Source organism: Diceros bicornis, chromosome 29 (assembly GCF_020826845.1).
Source record: "Diceros bicornis minor isolate mBicDic1 chromosome 29, mDicBic1.mat.cur, whole genome shotgun sequence".
NCBI classification, from domain to species: Eukaryota; Metazoa; Chordata; class Mammalia; order Perissodactyla; family Rhinocerotidae; genus Diceros; species Diceros bicornis.
In genome coordinates, this window is record NC_080768.1 from 42,342,270 (window position 1) to 42,364,159 (window position 21,890).

General features: G+C 48.4%; 1 pseudogene; it reads right to left on the reverse strand.

The window, feature by feature from the left end:
* Nucleotides 1–9,883: 9,883 nt before the first annotated feature.
* Nucleotides 9,884–20,739, reverse strand: LOC131393851 (methyl-CpG-binding domain protein 3-like 1; annotated as a pseudogene).
* Nucleotides 20,740–21,890: the final 1,151 nt, after the last annotated feature.

Below are 21,890 nucleotides of genomic sequence, written 5' to 3' on the forward strand. Positions count from 1 at the left end.
CCTCTGTCTCAGTGAGTTGAACAGATTGGGGCTGTGGCCTCAACTGAGGCTCGACTGGGGGAGGACTGGCCCACAAGGTCACTCTCAGCCTTCAGGATTCATTTTGGATTGAGAGCCTGAGTTCCTTTCTGTCTGTTGGCTCAGGCACTCCCTTGCTTCTCTCCTCAATGTGCCTCACACATTGGGCAGCCCCAATACACCGGTATTTGATTCCTCACTTCCAGGGATTTGACAGAATGAGAGAGAGAGAGATGGCACATGAGAGAGGGAGCAAGAGGAAGTGAGAGACATTTTTAGTTAAAATTTAGACAAGACATCCCATCACTTTGGCTCTTATTATGTTCAGAAGCCAGTTACTAACCACTTTGTGGTTCCACGGGGATGTGTATAATATGGGTGGGGCTTACTGAGTACCACTGTGTAGGCTGCCCACCTCATAGACCAAGATGAGACACTTGGGTCTCATTCTCCATAAAACAGGAAACAATCGAATGGTTTTATGTCACACGATGGCAATATCTGAATTTCCATTAGTTGCAACCCCCTCATGGTGCTGACCTGAAAATGAGGCCAAGTTGGAAATGACTGTCCCAATATCACATTCTTGGAGCCCAGGCCTGTTTTGAGTGGTGTTCTGTACTACATCCCACCCCTCCTTGTTATTCTTCCATCTCTAAGTTTGTGCCTTAGGTACATGTGACACCAGCCCACAGGGGTAATAGATATTATCTCATATACACCGGGTGATGTCCCTAGGAAGTAGATTCTAGGCTGATCCCCATGGTGCAGGTTTAGAGACTGGGGAGGACCTGAGAGGCACAGGGACTATCCCAGGATGAAGAACTAGTAAGGAAAAGGAGGTCTGCATTCATCTCTGTCTCCTTAAAGCTAGGTCCCTAGTTAGGTTTCCAGGGAGCTGTGGGTAGGGCTGTGTAGGCTCATTGTGTACAGTTCAGGAGATGACGTGGGGTCATAGACCTCAACAGATCTTAGAACTCAGGTAACCACGCACCCACAGCACCCCATCCAGCTCACTTGATTGGAGACAGTCAGCAGGCAAAGATGTTTTGTTGTTGTTTCCCAAATTTGGAGGATCTGGGCTCAAAAAATCCCAGAAAGAGAATCTTTTTGGTAGTTGGCAATGTTGGCTCAGCCCTCATTCTTGACGCCTCTGGGTGTCTGGCAGGAGGCAGTGAAAGGTAACACGCGACAGCCCAGGAAAGGCTAGTGCAGGCCAGGACACAGCTGTGATCCCACCTGATCAGCCCCACACCCCTTGCCCCTCTTTGTGTGTGTGTGTGTGTCTGCATGTGTCTGTGAGGAGGGGAGAAGTCAGGACATAAGGGTCGGGTCATTCCTGAGCAGGAGCTGGTTGTTAGGTGTCGGAAACCTGGTGAGTCTGTCATGTTCATACCCCAGGCCATGCCTGGCAGCATGAGAAGGTGAGCTCCTCTAATCATGATACCGAGCATTAGAGGATTCATCTCCTTCCCTCCCTGACCACAGTTCTTTGCAGGGATGCCCCTCTGTGCGTGAACTGAGCAGCAGACTTTCTCTTGGGGGTCGGCCCCAGTGGCAGTGTGCATGCAGCCCCTGATTCCTTCTGGCCCAGCTCCCAGGCAGTCTTTGCAGAACTCCACTCAAGAGGTTGTCGAGTAGTTGCCCAGTGGTTTCAACTCCACCTACTCACTAGACAAGGGGCAGGTACATGAGGCCACCCACACTTTCCAGTGTTGCTCTGAGATGAGAGCAGGAGCAGAGGGTCTCCACACTCAGAAGCTTGAGATGACGGGGTTGGACTAGAACTAGGGCGGAACCAGACTGGGGCTGTCCCTTTTTCAAGCTAAAGCGGATGTACATGAATGTCACCTTGCCTGGTTAGGAGAGGAGCTGCCGTGACCCTCTTACCCTTGTCCAGTGTGAGCTTCTGGAGGCCACTGAGGCAGAGCCAGAGGGTAAGGGGGACTGCAGGCTGGGTATTCCTGGAAGGGAGGGGGATCTTTCCTGTGTTTAGAAGGACACATGGAAAGTCAGCTATGTGGGTGAACCTTTCTCTTTATCCCGCTCCAGCGTCAGCTGCAGAGCTCCAGCCAGCGGCAGAAGCAGAGCAGTGGGCAGTGGTGGAGGTAGAGCTGGCTCCAGCTCCGTTGACACCTCCTCCTCTAGCGCTGGAGTCAGCGTCCCCTCCATCAGCAGTGGTGGAGCTGGAGCAAGGGCCAACATGGGCTCCAGCAGGAGTGGGAGCTGCTGAGCTGGAGTCACCTGGACCATCATTTCTAGTGAGAAGTCCATCTCCACCTGTGGCTCTTAAGGAGGGTGAGAAGCTTAATCTCACGGCCTTCCCTCTTAAGCTGGTGATGGAGCTGTTGACCGTGATGGATCCGGTGAGCAGCTGGGCTTTCAGGGCGGGATGGGGCAGGCCTTCCCTCTGCCATCGTTGCCCCAGACCTGATCCAGACTGCTATGATCTGGGCCCAAATCCAGGCTCCACCCTTTACCAACCATAAGACCTGGGCAACTTTCTGAACACCCAAGCCTTTGCTGTCCACCTGCAGACCGTGGAGGTGGACATTAAGAGGACCTGCTGCACAGAGTGACTGTGCCAACTCCATGAGGTAGAAGAGATGGAAAGCTGGGTGGGCCCTGGCTCATCTGTGCAGGGAGAGGCTCACTGTGTACAGCCCGGTCCCTGGTGGCCCAACCGGCTGCTCAGGAGGCTCAACAGCCTCAGGACTTATTAGACATCTGATGTGTATTTCACTACAAGGGAGACAGACAAGGCCTGTGGTTGTAGCTGCCACAGGGGGATGTGCATCAGAATGTGGAGTGGGACCAGAGAGGGGATCAGGGTATTGGAAGATGCCCCCTTGGGATGAGCCGAGTTGAGCCACCGTCTGGAGCTTGGAGTTAGCCAGGACGGGCTGGGTCAAAAGCCCCTCTCCCTTCCCTGCCAGTATTGGGTCCTGGGTCATCCTGTGCTGGGTGTCCTCGGGGGACAGAGAAGAAAAGCCAGGGACTGTCACAAGGCTCAGGCCACATCCTGAGCTTTCTGAGCTCCAGCTCTAAACTGTGACTCCTGTGTGGGACTTTGGGGGCTGTGGACACAGACCTGGGGTGTGGCAGGGCTGGGTGACACTCCCCCTGTTCTCCAGGACCTCTTCCGGAAGGTGGTGCCCTCTCCGTGCCTGGGCTCCACCTGGGGCAAGAGGAGCAAGCCCGAAATGAACACCAGACACCTACCGTCCAGGCCACCATCGACCACGTCAGAAGGGTGGCCAGCTTCGTCATCACCCCCTGCCTCAGGGACCCGAGCATGACAGCCCAGGACAGGGCGAGGGTGGTGGAGCGCTGGATCCAGGTGGCCCAGGTGTGCTGTGGGAGGCCCAGTGGAGCCCCTCTCTGAAGCCTTGGGAACTGCCTCTCCACCTTTATCAGCTCCCAGGATTGCAGTGTGTGGTCTAAGCCCTTGCACAGTCCCTAGGCCCTTCCTGCTAGGGGCCCGCTGACTTTGACTCCAGGTCCCAGTGAGAGGATGCTCACTTCCTACCTGGCTCCTTCCCTGGGTTGAGCTAAAATCCTGTTCCCTGTCAGTGTTACTCTTTGGGTCCTAAATGTGCCCTTCTGGGACTCCCTGAGCATCTGTCTCATCCAGGAGGGGAGATTTAAATAGAAGGGGACTGAAGCTAGAGCAAGTGGGGCTACAGTGCCCCACCTCACAGCTCATTCTCTTCCCTTCCCCAGGAGTGCGAGAACCTGAAGAACTTCTCCTCGCCCTGCACTGTCATCTCTGCTCTGCAGAAAACCTCCACAAGCCACCTGAAGAACACACGGGGGAAGTTTCCCGGTGGGTAGGCCTCTCTCCATAGGAGGACCAGGGTGGATGGGGGATCTCCTGTATGTCTGCCATTGGCCCCTCAGTCAGCTGGGAACTCCTGGGAGGTAGCAAATGCTGGGGACCGGGCCTGGGCCTCGGCAGGGGGTCTCTAAACCTCCCGGGGTCCTTAGTGCACCAGTTCTGCTTCAGGACTCGGTTTCCCTAAGTGTCAGGTACTAAGTTGAGCCAAATTGGGGATTTTCAGGTGTTTATAGCAACAAAACTCTATGCCCATTTGAAACTCAAAGCAGTCAAAACAGAGCTGCTCAGTAGATCTGGGGAGTGGAGACCCCAGTGACCAACAGGAGAGCCCCCTCCCAGTACCATGAGACCTTAGCGCTCAGAGGAGCCCAGTGAGAACACTTCTCCAGGCCATTTGAATCTCGGGTTTGCAAAGAAAAGGGATTTGCATTTAGACCCCTCACATTATTCCTAAATTTATCCCTCGTTCTTTCCCCTCCCCTGAGAAAGAGTCCTGAAAATCTTCAGGAACTCAATAGTCAAGACAAGTCCTTGAGCAGAGACCTGATGATCAAGGTAGAGTGGAGGCTGGGGGTCTGGAAAGAGAGGAGGGGTGCGGAGGAGGGACACTGGGCAGGCTGTGGTTTTGATAGTTTCTCACTTGAACTTTCTCTGAAACATTCCCGTTTATTTCATCCAGGTTAACAAGCAGAGGGATCTGTTCTGCCCATGAGCAGGTGGGGTGCCGTTTGTGGGCAGGAGGCCCTGGTCATGAGACACAATGGTGTTGGCTGGGCTGTTCCAGGAGGAGTTGCCGAGCTGGCGCCATCAACAGGTCTCTGGCTTCCATGTATGTCCATCCTGCAGGATGTAGCTTCTTCCATGCTGTTGGGTGATTGGTGTGGGTTTAGCCCTCAGCCTAAAACTATCCTCAGGAAGCCAGGACCCCGCTGCTCCTTCTATCTTCACCACATCTCCAAGGGGCTGCAGCCTGCCTGCCCCAGGGATGCGCATGGCAGAGGATTCCCATGGCCCAGGTGGACAAACAGGCTGCTCATCCTTAGGTGAGAGATGTGTGTGCATTCTGGGACTCCCCCCTGGACCCCTAGAGCAGTCACTTGAGTGAACCACAGGAGTCTAACCTGAGTGCCTGGTTGGCAATGACATATGCCCCCGGTGGCTTATGAGAAGCGTCTAGGCAACTGATGGATTCTTAGTGGATCCTGCTGAAAGGAAGTTAGGAGTCTCATGTAAACAGGGAATCAAAATGTCCTGTCATCCCCTTCCCTGTTGATCAGAGGTGGCACCTTGGGGGTCCAGTTCCTGAGTGGATAAAGAAAGAGTTCAGGGGCCTGCCCAGTGGCGCAAGTGGTTAATTGCGCGCACTCCGCTGCAGCGGCTGAGGGTTCACCGGTTCGGGTCCCATGCGCGCACCGACGCACCGTTTGTCGACCTATGATGTGGCAGCGTCCCATATAAAGTGGAGGAAGATGGGCATGGATGTTAGCCCAGGGCCAGTCTTCCTCAGCAAAAAAAGAGGAGGATTGGCAGATGTTAGCACAAGGCTGATCTCCTCACAAAAAAAAAAAAAAGGATTCAGTGCAGGGGAATGTCCTGAGGCGTTCCTTGGGGAGGAGAAGGCTTTGGCTTGGCCTCTGGCCCAGCCTGGGTGCCAGACACTCCACGGGACTGGGGCAGGCAGGAGCCACTCTACCAGACTCCCAAGACACCACATCCTCTCCATCCATGACTCGGCCCAGGACCAAGCTTTGAGAGGTCAGGGGACAGGACTGTTTTCAGTGGTGGGGCTGGGGGTTAGGCGAGGATGTTGGAACAGGGCCTCTGGCTGAGAGGGGCAAGCGGCCTCTCCTCTGTGGGCCCCTGAGCAACTCTCTGCCCATGTTTGGGCCTTTGTCTCCTATTGAGGGAAATGGAGGGATGGTGATTGTGTGGTGCAGGCCTCACAGGGTGGTGTTGAGATAAGAGGGAGGAAAGAAATGTGGGAGCTTTCTGCCTGCTCCACCTGGAGGGGTGAGGGCCAGAACAAGGATGACAGTCTTGTGACACTGAGTCCTCATGAGAACCTGTGTGGTAGCTGGAGTTCTCACACTTTCCAGATGAGGAAACAGGCTCAAGGAGGCCAGGCCACGAGCCCAAGCTCACACCCAGAATGAAAGTTGGAGCTGGGCTTGTTCTGGAATCACAAGACCTTGGAGGATGGAATGACATTGGTACCAGTTGACTCAAGTCAGATGTCTAGTGTCGGAGGCCAGTGGTGCTGGAGAGAAATGGGGTGAGGGGAGTATCGCCTCGCTGACACTGTCCTCGACCCTGACAGGAGGGGCCCTTCACGTTTGCCCCCCCAGAGAGCAACCCCCAGAGAGTGCAGGAGAAGCAGCAGCAGCAGCAGGTGAGTGTGCCTGTGGGGGAGGGGCTCTGCGCTCCCAGCTGGAGGCCTCAAATCAAGAGAGGAGGGTCCTTTCTCTTGGTGCCACAGTGCCCAAATCCCCTAGTAGAAGTGACCAAGAGGAGGGCCTGGAAGAGCTGGTGCAGGATGGGTTGTTTTGGGGAGGGCCAGGGAAGGCACACCCTGTGATTTGCCAGAAGCCGGCCCTGGGAGGTGAGGAGGAGGACTGTGGTGTTCTTGGGGTGTGAAGGGAGTAGGAATTGACGGGAGGCTGCTGAGGGTCCTAGGCTGCTCCTCATGGGAACCCTGTGGTGGGCCAGGAGGCTGAGGGTGGGGACTTTTCAGGAGAGGGTCTACATGGGGTCTACTTGAGAGCAAGGGCTCATCCCACCTGCACCCCGATGTCACAGGGTGTCTTCCCCTATCTTGGCAATCTGCTCAGTGACCTGCTGATGCTGCACCTGGCGATGGGTGACTATCTCGAGGTGGGTGAACCTGAGGACTAGGCAGGAAGGACCAGGATTCTGAGCCTTGGGATGTGGGAGCCCCCAAACTGAGCTCTGAGTTCTCAGCACTTGGCACATCTACTCTCATGAGAGCCTCGCAGCTGCTCCTGGGAGCTGGGGCATCAGGCCCATCTTAGGGATGAGTGTAAAGAGGCTCTGCCAGAGACACCCGTTCCAGTTCCCCAGGCTGGGGAAGCTCAGAGCTGCCTGATGGCACAGCTGCGTGAGGTTTTATCTGAGCTGGACTCAGCCTCTAACTCCTATGCTGCCCATGGAGGGACAGAGAAGTCGGGCGCCCCCAACTCAGGCAGCACATAAGTTGCTGAGCAGTCCCCTCTGCCTGAGGCCTCAGCCTCCAAGTCTGTCATCAGAGAGAGTTGTGCTGCCAGGTACCTCAGTCTCACTCCCATGTCCTCCTAATCTGGAGCCCAGAGCCCGGCCTAGGTACAAGTCCTGTTTTCTCTGCATGCCTGGCCCCCTCTGGGGACCTGGCAATAGTGCAACACGAGAAGGGGTGGGCATAGGGGGTAGTCAGGCTAGGGGGCTTTGTCTGATGGACTCTGGCTGTCTACCTTCCAGGGGAATGAGATCAACCTTGAGAAGAGGACTGAGGAGCAGCTGTGGCACTCCCTGCAGGGGAGGAGAAGGAGGTGGAAATCAGAGACCTTCTGGGCAGAACAGTGCCTGGCTTCACCTCCTGTATCTTACATTGTGTGGAAGAGTTTGATAACAGAGCAGTGGGAGACCCATCCAATTGGCGGGTGGGTTGAGGGGAGGATGGCATCAAGGATATCTTCCTGGAGGAGGGGCTGATTATTCCCATTCTGAGAACTGGTAGATCCTGGATGGAACTGGAGGGAAGGATGGTTTCCAGGACTGGTCCCCTGCCCCACTCCTCACCTCCAACAAGGCCCCTGCAGCATCCCCCACCCAGGCCCTGTGTGCATCCTCTCCTTCCCTCTGGTCCCAGGAATACCGAGTCATGAGGAAGATCCTGCTGCTCCAGGAGGCTGCCAAGAATTACAACCTAGAACCCGAGGGAGCGATTTGCGGCCTGGTTCCAAGACATGGAGTTGCTCAACGAGAATGATAGGTGAGGCTGGGCAGGAGTTGGGTGAGGGCAGGGGTGGACTCTCCCTGTTGGCCAGTCCAGAGAGCCTGTCTCCATGGTCCCCCACTCATCCCCCGGCCTTATTACATGGCAACATCTGGGACACCCAGACTCCAGCTGCTGGGCAGGCAGTGGGGCGACACCTGAGGTGTGGTTCCTGGTAGGCTCACAGATGCCTCTCTGTCCTGTAGCTACAACCTGTCCTGCCAGCCAGAACCCTAGACCTAGTTGGCCTGCAAAATACGCAAGGCCAAGAAGAACCGGCCATCATCAAGGTCTGGGGTGAGTGAGTGTCTGGGCCGGGGTGACTGACTCCTGGGGGTTCAGTAAGGCTTCGGGCTAAGCGTGGCCTTGGGGAGTTGGATAGCTGGCACTGGGATCCCAGCTCCACTATTGACCAGTCCTGCGACTGGGGTGACTCTCTTCAGCTTCCTGAGACTCCGTTTCCCCCTCTGTGAAATAGGTGATACTAAATGATCGCTCACGTGGCAGGGACGAATGGGGTACTGGTGGCTGACAGCACTGAGCACAGGGTCTGAAGCACCCAGTGCAGTGGGGACAGGGTGGGGGGCCATGATTCAGAGGGAGGCCGCAGAAGATAACCCGACTCTTCTACTCAGCCCCCAGGCCCCAACGCCGAACCCCGTACCAGTGGCTGATCACAGCCCCATCCTCAGCAGCAGGGACACAGTTGGGATGCTTGCGATGCACCAGGCCAGCTCCTCCCACTTGATGGGAAGGGGAGCATTGTAAGCTGATTCCTGGGGTTCCCCTGAAGCCCAAGAGAGAAGGGACGACCCCATCCCAGCTCCCTGACATCTCTACCTCAGCACCTACTCACCCATTGGGGAGGGCCAGTGGTTATTTGTTGTAAATAATAAATGACATATTTGAATATTATATTAAAGTCCTGTTCCCTTTATAGCTTGGGAGTTGTGGTGTGGTTCTGTCGCTTTCTGTAGGCATGTGAGTGAGACACAGAATCTCACATTTCTCCTTGAATCAAGAACTCTTCTGGGTCATCAGCTTATTTTATGTGGGAGAAGGGAGAAGGGCAGCCCCTTTTTTGGCTAGTGACATCACTCCCAATTCCCCCTAACTCCCAGGACAAGTCATTTCAGTATCATTCAGCTGCTCCAGGGGCAGACACGGCCCCCCGCCCGTTCTCTTGGGATTTAAAGGTTGATGGTACTTTCAAAGGCAAAGCAACAACCACTGAAATGTGGGTGTCTTGAAAACAGCACTACCCAGGACCAGGTCGTGCCATAGGCAGGGGGTGCCTTTCTACATTCTGGAGGAAGAGGGAATGTTTTCTGCTTCTCTTGTTGAGGTTTCTTTTGACCAAATTTTAGGAACTTGTAGTTTTCTAGTTCAATCTCTGGAATTGCATCAGCTCTAAGCTGGGAAAACAATGTAAAAAGATCAAAACATGCACTTGGAGAGGACAAGGCCCGAAAAGGTGATTTGCAAATGGACTAAAGGCAGACAGGACTTTCCCTCCTGAGACCCCTCTAGTGCCTCCGTGTTCACTACTGACCTAGAATTGAATCCTGCTGGGATCCTTGTCCAGGACTCTGAATTCTGTTTCCTGCTTGTTTTGTATCCAATGGGAAAGATTTGTGATGCAGCTTTAAGGCTACCACTGGGCCTCATTCCATAAACACGACCGCTTTCTGTGAACCAGGATTTCCAGCACACCTGCCTTCCGTATGCCATTCACTTTAGGGCAGAAATTCCCTAGAAGGCTCCTCCCTGGCTTGGCCTGATGGATCCCGGGTGAGCTCTACTTTACCAGGATAAGGGACCATAATCCTGACCAGTGAGTGACCCCACACTGTCCCTTGCTGTCCAAGGTGAGATTTGAGGCCGTGTCATTCTGAGGTCCACGGTCTTGGACAGTCCTCCAGTTTACACCACTCAGTGTTGATGTTGCCAACTTGTCCAAATGGGGCAATTGGGCCCGAGCCATTAAAGTGTGTCACTCCTGGGTGGTTGTGTTTTTTTTCCCCAGTCTTGTGCTGTGGTTACATTACAACCACCCGATGGGGTGTGAACCTGTTTGGAGCTTTGAAAGATGAGGCATGACAAGGGTGTGGGGTGGTCCAGCAGGAAATGCCACAGAACTGATGATCCATGGTCATGTATGAACACAGCCTTACCAATTAAAATACTGAAATGCTTCCCATCTGGTGGTGAATAGATACTGCTCTGAGCTCACACTGAGAACCCACCCCACGACAAGGGCTTTCAAAGGGTTACCAAGTGGCATTTTGAACCTCATCCCTTGGAAACACCATGTAAGACAAGGGCCAGATGAATCACTTGGCACTTGTGAGTTATCGCCTCCTGTCTGATGGCTGCAAGTGTCACCCAGACACACAGGCTGGACTCTGCCAGGGAAGCCTTCTTAGGACAGCTAGAAACTGAGGATGACTCCTGGTTCCCGGCATCCCAGGCCCTTCCTGACATGGCACAGCCACCCAGGAAAGTGGTTTGGTAATGGAAAGACTGGGAAGGCAATACTTCGCCTCCAAAGAGAAAGAGAAGTGCCAATAGCGAAAGCTTGATCCCTCAACTAGTCAATTAAATCTCAACAAGCAGTGAGTTCTTGTCAGATTACTGATGTCGAAATGGTCTCTTTTGATAATAGCATGATCCCCCAGCTGCCATGTCCATCTTCATGAATCAAATTTCCAACACATATGGATCTAAAAAACTGAGGGACATCTGGTATTTCCTTAGATGCAACTCTGAAGTAGCATGCAAGAAGGAACACAAAAATGGAGACCAAAAGTAAATATCTAATTTGAGAACATAGACATCGAAGTGCTTTTGAAATAATATTTTGGAATCTATTGGAATATTACACAAAAAGAATAATCCACTTTAAGTAGGTTTTACTGTGACTGTATGGGGCAAAACTGAATCATCCCGTGACGTTGATAACTCGCTGCTGACTTGAAAGTACAAATAAATAACATACATAGTAAAGGAAAATGAGAGAACAGCATGAAAAAGGAAGATCTTTCTCTCCTCACTTGAAACTCAACCTCTCACCTCAGAAAGAAATCACTGTGTATATTTTCTGTCACGCAGCAGAGTTTAATAAAAGAACATATAGGTATATTTCAAAGTTTCAGGAGCTCAAAGCAAGGAAACATTAGGACGCTGCCAAGAGACCTCACTGAGGTGCCTGCTCCATTTTGTCTGCTGTCAAGACGGCCTTCTTGGCCCCTCACTTTCTCTCCCTCGCTAGCAAGTCTGTCCGCCATCAGTGCTATCACCAGTCTCTCTCCTGTTCTCTTCACTGCCCTTTCCTCCTTCCTGATACCTTCCTCAGTCGCCAGAAATTGTTGGCAGTGGAACTGTGGAATGCCCAGATCAGCTCCTGGAATCATCTCTGCCAAATCTGAAGACCGGCAGGAGTGGGCATGGAACCTAGAGTGTAGACCACCTGCGAGCACACCTGGCAGGGATTCACCTGTATGACTAGGTGCAAGTGTTTCCAACGCTTTGGCAAGATTGAAAGGATTTACTAGTTGTCCTGCACTTCTGCAGGCCTTGAGTCTTTGTGGTCTCTTGGGCCAGCAGACCTGGTGGGGCTCATCCAAGGTGTCCTCCCAGAGACCCTTCATTGCCAGGATGGGATGGAATTCTAGTAACTGGCCTCTTGAATATGTCACTAGACATCCTCAAAGGGATGGAGATGTTTAAACCAGGCTTTGGTTTGGACTGGTTCCCACAGTTATGCTGCTTCCTCTGTGAAGACTTGGCTATCATCTTTCTTTTCCTCTTACCCTACAAAAATAAATCATGAAATTGGGTCAAATGATAAAGGAAGCCTGCCTTTTTAGGACAATTATCCTGGCTGTTTTGTACTTCCACCCTCCCTCGATCCCCTGGGGATAGATCTGACCTGTGTCCTGGGATGTCATCAGGCAGATTTGCATCAAGAACAGAAAGCTCAAGGTCAAAACTCAAGGCTACTCCAGATCATTTCTCCCCCTCCATCCTGTTTAAAACCCCCTCCTTGTTTGAGTGTGTTTCTATTCTCTTCTTGTCCTTGTCACTCTCAACCTCATAAGTCCTGGCACTCCCTCTCAGGACAATCGGTCCCCAGTCCTTTACTAGTTCCCAAATCCTACCATTTCTGTGTTTTCTGACTACTCATTTGCTTAATCCATTGACCACTTGGTGTTCATAGAAGTTAAAATCAATAGTGACATTATCAACCACCCCCTGTTAGCGACTTACTCCCATATCCCAGATGTTCACATAATCCTAATGGTTACGTTCAAAAGTAAATAATTCAGAAAACATATTCACCCACCACAAATTCCTGATCTCTGATATTTTTATTCAAACACTCATACAGTAGATACCTGTGCCTCATGATCAGAAGTAATGCTAGATCACCGATCCTCACCTTAATTTCCTCCTACACCTATCAATCTTGGATTCCATGGACTATGATCTCAATAATTTCCTTGGAATAATAAAAAAATTCATTACCACTCATTTATGTTGTAAACCTCCAAACCCAGAAGATCCCAATTATCTGCCATGCCGCAGCTACTGCTGGTGTTATAACAAGCTGAATAAAAAGCATGAAACATGATCTTTTGGCTACCACTGTAAATATAAAACCATCTGCATCAACTGGGAAACATCCATAATGCCTGGAAATTTTGTTCTCTTTTTTTGTGTTGGCTCAATAACAAGAAGACAAATCAATTTAAAAAACGGGCAAGGGACCCGAGTAGGACTTTTCTAATGAAGACATACAAGTGGCCAACAGGTGTATGAAAAGTGTTCAGCATCACTAATTATCAGGGAATGCAAATCAAAACCACAATGAGCTATCACTTCACACCTGTTAAGATGGCCACTATCAAAAAAACTAAAGATGGCAAATGTTGGTGAGGATGTGGAGAAAAGGAACCCTTGTGGGAATGTAAACCAGTACAGCCATTATGGAAAACAGTATGGAGGTTCCTCCAAAAATGAAAACTAACATATGATCCAGCAATCCCACTTCTGGTATATGCCCCACAGGATTGAACTCAAGGTCTCAAGAAATACCTGCACTCTAATGTTTCATTGTAGCTAATTCACAATAGCTAAGATATGGAAGTAATCTAAGTGTCACTGATGGATGAATGGATAAAGAATGGAATATTAGTCAACCTTGAAAAAAGAAGGAGATCCTACCACTTTTGACAACATTGATGGACCTAGAAGACATTATGCTAAGCGAAAATAAGGCAGACAGAGAAAGGCAAATACTCACTTATATGTGGAATCTTAAATAGTCACACTCATACAAGCAGAGGTTAGAATGGTGGTTGCCAGGGGTTGAGGGGATGGAGAAATGGGGAGCTGATGGTCAAAGGATACAGAGTTTCAGTAATCAAGATAAATAAGTTCTGGAGATCTAGGATATGGCATAGTGCTTACAGCTAACAAGACTGTGTTGCATACATCACATTTGCTAATAGTGTAGATATTAAGAGTTCTTACCACACAATAATAGTAATAAAGGAGGTGAGAGAAAACTTTGGGAGGTGATGGATATGTTTGTGACCTTGATGATGGTGACAGTCTCAAGGGTGTATACTTATGTCCATATTCATCAAGCTGTATATGGAAAAGTATGACACCATCGTTGATTCTTCTGCACCTTGAAATAGGCCGTGTCCTCATCACAAGAGAAAAAAATTTGTAACTATGTATGGGGATAGATGTTAACTGGACTTATTGTGGTGATCATTTTCAACATTTATACAAACATTGAATCATTATGTTATACCGCTGAAACTAATTTAATGTTGTATGTTAACTTTACCTCAATAAAAAAAAAAAACACACACACACACAACAGAAAAAACCATTTTAATATTGTAAATGAGTTCAGTTGAATCCCTGAAACTGCCCCATTCCCATAGGGGAGTTACAGGAAGCAGAGAGGATGAAGTAAGATGGAAGAAAGTTGTACAAAACAGAATTCAAATTAAAATCATTTAAGTTGATATCAACTCCTTGTGGCAAAGTTCTGTGAGAACCGATCTTTCACATTTTTCCTGGAAAAGCATACCTTCAGATCCAACCCATAATAGTTTCCTCATTTGCTCTAATAAGAAAATTTTAACTTAATAAATAAAACCAAAAGCATCCCTTATGTATGAATAAAGTTAGTGAACTTTACAGAGAAAAGAGCATATTTGCACAATCTCAATAAAGGTAACAGAAGAACAGAATGATGATGAAGTCTCATTCAAGCTTGTCTTTGAAAAGCCAGTAAAACCAGGTTATCTTTTCAAGAATGTGTGTAGAGCTGACAACCTTGGAAGATAGAAAATAGTGGCCTCCTCTGAGCAAAGGGCAGGCTTGCTTACTCCCCAGTATAATAAAAATAACACCCCTCCCCAGGCCAAAGGTCAGCAGACTTCCTGCCTGTTATTGAAGATTTGAGTTCCTTAAGCTCTGAGTTCTTGCAACCCTCTGCATGTTTCCTGGCCCACTGTGTATCATCCTGTAGGAAGTGGGATTTAGTGAACCAGTGCAAATGTTGATACTCTGGCCACTGCCATTGCTGTGTCATTAAGTCTTGTGTCTCTGACCCATGGGTCTCGTGTCTTTTGCCAGCATCTGTAAGACCATGGTAGCTAACTTATTCGTTTGCAGGTAAGGTAAAATATCAGACCATTCACAGTTCCTGACAAGCCTTAAAGTAACTAGTAGTCTTAGGAACAGAGAGCTATCCAGAACAATATGCATGGATAGGTCCCTCATAGAAGACTTCATGCAACCAAAACTTTAATAAGTGTCTCTGACCTCTTTTATTTCTACCTCAATTAGAAGGAGAGGCACCAAGCTTTATAGACCTAGGGCTTGTGCAAGCCACCTGGAGACCTAGTGACCAGAAACTTCCCATGGGGAGCAAAGACAGATGGGCATATTTCCAAAATGGACCCATATGCCTCCCGATCATCCAAAAGACAATACATTATCTTAATTTATGATGATTTGAATCATTAAAATCTTGTGATGGGCCAAAGATACACTTCTCAGAGGACTGGGGCACATGGCAGTTGTAAGAAGATTAACACATTTGGTGAATATCAAACTCTGAACTAACTTTAGTGTTCTAATCAATCAAAGGTACAACAAATTTAATTAGGTAGATTAAATGATATTTAATGGTATGCCTGAATTATTACTCTGCAATAATGAACAAGCAGCTCATGTAAATAACTACAATTGGCCTTTAAAATATGATAGGACTGTTTGAGATAAGCTGGAGAGAAGGAAAGGGAGAAATAGATAAAAGCTAGCTGCTCTGACACCACTCTCAAGACCCCATGGATCTACATGTAACCCAGGAGATCGAGGCAGATGGCTGTGTGCCTAGATCCTCCAGCACTGTGGTTCTCAGGGATGTCACAGGGCTGAAGCAGCTTCCTGAATCGTGTTTACACGTCCACGTGTACAATACCCTTGACCATGGGGGATGAACCACCATTCAATCATCCCTTACACCCCTCTAATTAACAATTAGATTTCGGAATCATTGTACCATTAAATGATAATTTATTCCTCAAACCCTGTAGGATGGCGAGCTAAAAGAAAATGAAATTTCAATGGCTTCTTTTCTTTGAAGGACCAAGATGTTCTTTCACACTTAGAATCCGGATTAGAGGATAAATCCATCAAGTCAATGGAACAACTTAAGAAATGGACAGAGGGATATTTCATTCATATATACACAGTTTGCACTGTGGCAAAAATAGAGTTATATTTAAAAAAATTAGAATCTTTTGAAATTTTACAGATATTACAGACTTTGTTCTGCTTATACTCCCTTTGGTTTACCAAATCAAACTCACTCTTTAATGGGCATTTCTAGCATTGAGTGTTAATAACAGCAGCTTTTTTATTTTATTTTATTTTTTTTTTAGATTTTATTTATTTATTTTTTTCTCCTTAAAGCCCCAGTAGGTAGTTGTATGTCCTAGCTGCACATCCTTCCAGTTGCTGTATGTGGCACGCAGCCTCAGCATGGCCGGAGAAGCGGTGCGTCGGTGCGCGCGCCGGGATGCGAACCCGGGCCGCCAGCAGCGGAGCGCGTGCACCTTAACCGCTAGGCCACAGGGCCGGCCCACAGCAGCTTTTTTAAATTCTTATTTTTCCAAGGTCAAAGACCAAGGGAAGAGGTTCGTCAAGAGGTCAAGTCTAATCTATCTACGGATGTGGCAGCCTAACTATGGATGTTCAAGCCAGACATTGCCAGGAGAACCACATCTCTTCACCCATAGGTGAGTTTTTTACTAGTAATCACAGAGACTTGAGAATATCAAAGGAAATTCTTTATTAAGAACCAAAGTTTGGATTCCTATCTTGGGTTCATTACTTTGAATTTTTGACCCAAATCATATACATTTATTGGACCATGTTCAAGTCTATGATCTTTAGAAGATGCAGCCTACAGCTGAAGAGAAACAGATACAACACCAAAATCTTACCCTCTCTGAAGCACAACTGAGAGCCCCTGGAGTAAGAAGTTTTCTAGACAAGCAAAAGTCATTCTTCTTCTGAACAAAGAGAGTAGAGGCTATTCAAACATTCAACTTTAAATTGTTAACATGACTTGTTAGATTGTGATGGAGCAAGCCTCATACCTTCGAAGTTTCATGATTTTTCTCCAGAATACTGAGATGGATGTCCTTAAAGTCCAGTTTCCCCATAAATGTCTATATTCAGTGATAAAATTAAATTCCCTATAAAATAATTCTCCGTGGCTTAGTGGTTAATGCTCCACTACTGTGGGCCCGGGTTCATATCTGGCACTAACACCCCGCTTCTTCCGGCCATGGTGAGGCCACATCCCACATACAGCAACTAGAAGGATGTGCAATTATGACGTACAACTATTTACTGGGGCTTGGGGGAAAAAAAGGAGCAGGATTGGCAACAGATGTTAACTCAGAGCCTGTCTGCCTAGGCAAAAAGAGGAGGATTGGCATGGATGTTACCTCAGGGCTGATCTTCCTCACACACACACAAAAATAATAATAATAACAATAATAATTCCCATAAAATTGTTAAAAATATATCATAGTCTCTGACCAAGTGGAAACAAGGCAAATTGAGAAGTTGAATAGCAGTGTAATAAACTCCATACAAGGATCTTACTGCATCATTTCATTAGTGAAACTGGACGTAAATCCCATCTCTATCAAAGAAGAAATAAACAGATCATGGTATTCCTGTTCTTTGGAGTACCTCTAAAACTTCTAAAACGCTAAGTTAGAGTGGCGAGCACTGATAAGGAGAGACGTCTATGATATACGATTTGGGAAACAGCAAATTGCAAAATGATGTAGTTATGTCATTTATGTTAAAAAAAAACTTTATGTGTATTTATAAATTCATAGGAAATGTCCAGAAGAATAAGCTGCAACCTCTTAACAATAGTTCCTTCTGAGTAGGGGAGTGAGTTAGCAGGGAAAGGGATGGATGGGGTAGGTTTCACTTTACTCTACATACATCTGGGTAATTTGACTTTTTTTTACAGTATGTATTTCTTTCATAATTAGAAAAATGAGTAATGTGACCGTTTGGTGCAGGGCAATACTATTATGTTCACCAGTCTCTGTACTGTATGTTACTGCACAGCACGGACTGTAGGAGAAAGCCCAGAGGAGCAATGAAGACAAAGAAGACATGACACCTGCAAAAAGTCAGTGGAGTATTTCTCCATAACAAACCTTTCAGGTGAGTGATGGTCAGTATCTTCCACTGCTCCAGCTCTCGCAATAAACCTAGAACCTGCCCAGGGTAAGCTGGAGGACCATGCCCGACTAGTCCACTCCCCGCATGGGGCCGATTTGTGCAGGGTGACTGCCATCAAGCAGACAATGGACTCAGGATGGGGCGTGTGCCTTTGGAGAGGCTGGCAGAGAGGCGCAAAGTGGAACACCAGCTAAGTGCACACACCTGAGAGGCCGAGTTCCAGGTGGACACTCAAAATGTACCAAGAAATTGTGTGAAGTGAAGGAAGCTACTCAACCTCTCTGAGCCTCAGTGTCCCCCCCTGTAAAATGGGGATCACAAGCCTACTTCACAGAGCTGTTGGGGAAGATACATAAAAGTGTCTGTGACAGTCAGTGTCACATTATTAACAAAGTCATCTCCGACTTCAGAAAATCGATGAAAAGAATAATGTTAATGACCAAAGACGAGATGCCCAGCTTCGTAAGCAGCCCCAGCAGCATGAGAATGAGAGGAGCTCCGACTAAGCAGGGCTCTTCACAGCTCCACTGGAGACGATGAACACGGGCTACACCAGGATAAGGGGCTGTTGTACAGTGACTCGTGTAGTGAGGGTGGATCCCTAAAGACACTGTGAAACAGAGTTACACACAGTGGCTCCTAGGGAACAACTACAAAGCAATCAATGCAGCAGATAAGAGTGGGAATGGGGCAAGCAGAGGAGGGTCAGAGTGACAAAATCTGATGGAAGACATTGAACCACGACGAAAGCCCAGCTCTGTCAACAGCTGCTGTGGTTGTGCCAGGAGATCAAACGTCTGAGACAGCCATTGTGGGGACTGCTGGGAGCACAGTTGTCACTGCGGCCACACCCCAACAGCAGTGCATCAGAGCACACACACCCTGAGACTTTCCTCTCCATTAATGTTTGTTTTAAGATGATGAATATCCTCATGTTACAATGTCTCCTTCCAACACTTGTGGACCAGTGTCATCAGAACCCCCTGAAGAGGGCACAGGCCAGAGTAGGATGGAACACTGGGGCCTGGGGGAGCGGCACTGCACCTGACTACACGGACTATCACCTGGGCCTATTGAACACGAGAGAAGCACCCGAGGATGTGGTCTAACGAGACTTCTCTATCTTGCCACATTCAGAGACACTACACACTTTCTCATTCTTTCTTTACAAAAATGTTAAAGAATTCATGTGTCATTAATTCATACAGAGGCAAATTCTTGACAAAGTGACACGGTCCAGTTTCCATGACCAGGTTTTTCAGTTGTTTTGATAATATCCCACATTCAGGCATCGGAAATGTAACCTATTGGGATGTGTAATATAACTGGGACTTTTTTTCGTGTAGATCAACGCCCAGATTTTTAGGGACGACATAAATCATGAAAGCTGCTAACCATTCCTCCACAGGTTTCAATAAGACTTTTAAGTTAATTTACCAATCTCAGGAAAAGAGAATTTGGCAATTCAAGGTTATTTTTCTGCATTCAAACGTACAGTACAGGCAAGAGAATGAGCAGAAAAAAATTAACAGGCAGGTCTTGCTTGCATTTTATCTTTTGCAAATAAGCAGGATATTTTATGCTCTGTTCCTTTCACTGCTGTAATCAATTTTTAAAGAATACGGTACATCTGACTATCCCTAGGCGTGTTTATCTGGGAACCTTGCCTGAATCCAAAGCAGAGATGTTAAAGCTGACGGGTTTCAAATGCTGCCCAGGTGCTGTCTACCATGAACATCCCTCTCCCAAAGCTGGACCACCGGTCTCTTCCTGAGGGATCAGAGTCACCACCCCTGTCCCTGAGAGACTGGCCACTCAGGCCTGAGCTGAGATTAGGTGATCAATCTAAAGGGCAAAATGCTTAAGCTTTTCTCATCTTAAGGTTGCTGTTTTGGAGGCCACTGCACTGGAATGTGTTGGTGAAAATAGCCTAATAGATACTTACCTGGGAATTGGGTTGTTCTCCTCTGCTCTTAGCGGATCCTGGGGAAACCAGTGATTAACCTCACAGATACCTTAACTTCCACACCTGCGAAAAAGACAAGCAACAGCCAATGTTACCACCCAGCCAAGCTCTTAAGTTGTACTTGCAAGAGGGGCCACAAGGGGGAATCTCTCTCAAAAGCTGATGAAAGGATGGCACTTTGGCTAGAGAAGGCAGAGGGCAGCAGGCAAAGTGGAAAGTTTCTGGGATGTCAAACCAGTTCCCATAAGCATTTTAGAGAAGCACCTGGCCCTGGACTTGGTAGGAGGCTGTGGAAAGACCCACAGACATGCAGGTGGGAGGAGGAATCAAGCAACGGAGGGAGGCGGTGTGGAAGAGGCACGAGTCCAACTTCTATTTTGGACAAAACCAGTTGCACGCTGCAGAACCTCGGCTGCCCATGCAGCCGCCACATCCTCCTAACTCCCTGGTCCCGCTCATCCCGTGGCATCCCTCCGGGATTCAGTCCACATGCAGCGGGTGCAGGACCAGAGTCCTGAGTCAAGGGCAGTTTGGCCCTCGGCCAAGCGCACACCACCCTGCTCCTCCCCCCAGGGTTAGGCACCGCCCCATGCCCACAGCCTTCTGGGATTTGTAGTCTGGCCGTCCTGCAAGCTCCCAGCCGGTAGCGGTTAAGAGACAAAAGCTCCCAGCATACACAGCTAGGGGCCCCAACTCCCACCTTGTCCCCTCGCCCCTGGTCTCCATCCCTCTGCTTCTCCACCCCACTCTCTACCCCTCCTCTTCTCTATACCATGACCACTCTCCATGCCCTGCCCACCCCCCAGAGTATGCGCAGTGTGGTTGGGCTGCATCCCTTGAGGCCGGCACTCAGGTAGGGGTGGGGCTCACCAGCCTGGCTATTGCTGAAGATGCTTGCAGCCCTCGTGGAAATTTCCTGGCCAGTATTTGAAGCGTAAATTCTATATCTAAAATGGAAATACTGAGTGCCTGGGATTCTGGAATTTGCCTTTTTAAGGCCACCTGTCCTACCATCCCCTCCATCCCTCCAGGTTGCCATGGTCCTCCCTCTGGTTCCCGTGGTCAAGGTCGCTGCAGAGATCCTTCCCTTTGACCTCGCACACCCTAAGGGCCCATACCCATCATAAAAACTCAAAGCCATGACACTTGCCAAATTGAGGCAAAAATGGAAAGACCCAGGGGGACACGCAAGGATGAGGGCATTAATAGATACTTGAAAGTATTAAAATCCATCTGATGATGTCATGAGTGAACGTGTTCCACTTTAAAACAAAACACTGCTGTTGTTCTGAGATATTGAGTTAGGATCTTTGCGCAAATATGCAGGATTTAAAATGTTTATTGATGTATAACATGAGTACAGAAATATATGCAGAAGTCATCCATGTAAACCTCAAAGAATTATTACAAAGTGAACACACTTGTGTGACCAAGAACTAGCACCAGCTTCACTCAGGCGCCAACAATCCGTTTCTCCCTCCTTCCTCCCAAAAGGTAACTGATATCTTACCAGCAAACACTGTATATCGAGTTTGTCTTCTTATATAAGTGTTTTATTACAGAACAATTTAAACAATATACAAAATAAACAAAATAGCATAGTAGGCCCCTCACCCAGCTTCAACAACTACTAATTGTCTGCCAATTTTGTTTCATCCACATTCCATCCCAGTCCCACCTCACTTTATTATTCTTTTAGTCCTTTGTGTGTGTGTGTGGGGGGGGTAAGATGTACGCACACTGAAAGGCACAACTCTCAACTGTACAGTTTTGGCAAATAAACATGTCCATATAACCTTCACCCCTTTAAGAATAAAATAGTTCCATCACCCCCAGAAAACGCCTTCCTGTTCCTTCCCAGGCAATTTTATCTTTCCCCCGAGGCAACCAATGTTCTGGTTTTTTCATCATAGGTTCATCTTGGCTGAAATCATCCCAAGTGTTTTGTTTTCTGTCCAACTTGCCTCCCTCAGCACGAGGTTGATGAGACTCACCCAGCATGTGTGTGTCAGCATTTGCTCCTTGGCATGGCTGAGGGCATTCCGCTCTGTTGTTGCCCCGCAGTGCGCTCGTCTTGCAGGTCATCTCCTGTGAACATTCTTGTACAAACCCTTTTTTTTTGCTGCTTAATTCCTTTATTAGCATTTAAGTGACACACCTTTGCCTTTTTAGTGGTTGGTCCAGATTACAATATGCATCTTTAACATATCACAGCCTACCTAGACTTAATAGTGCACCAGTTTAATCAATGTAAAATATAGAAGCCTTGCTAC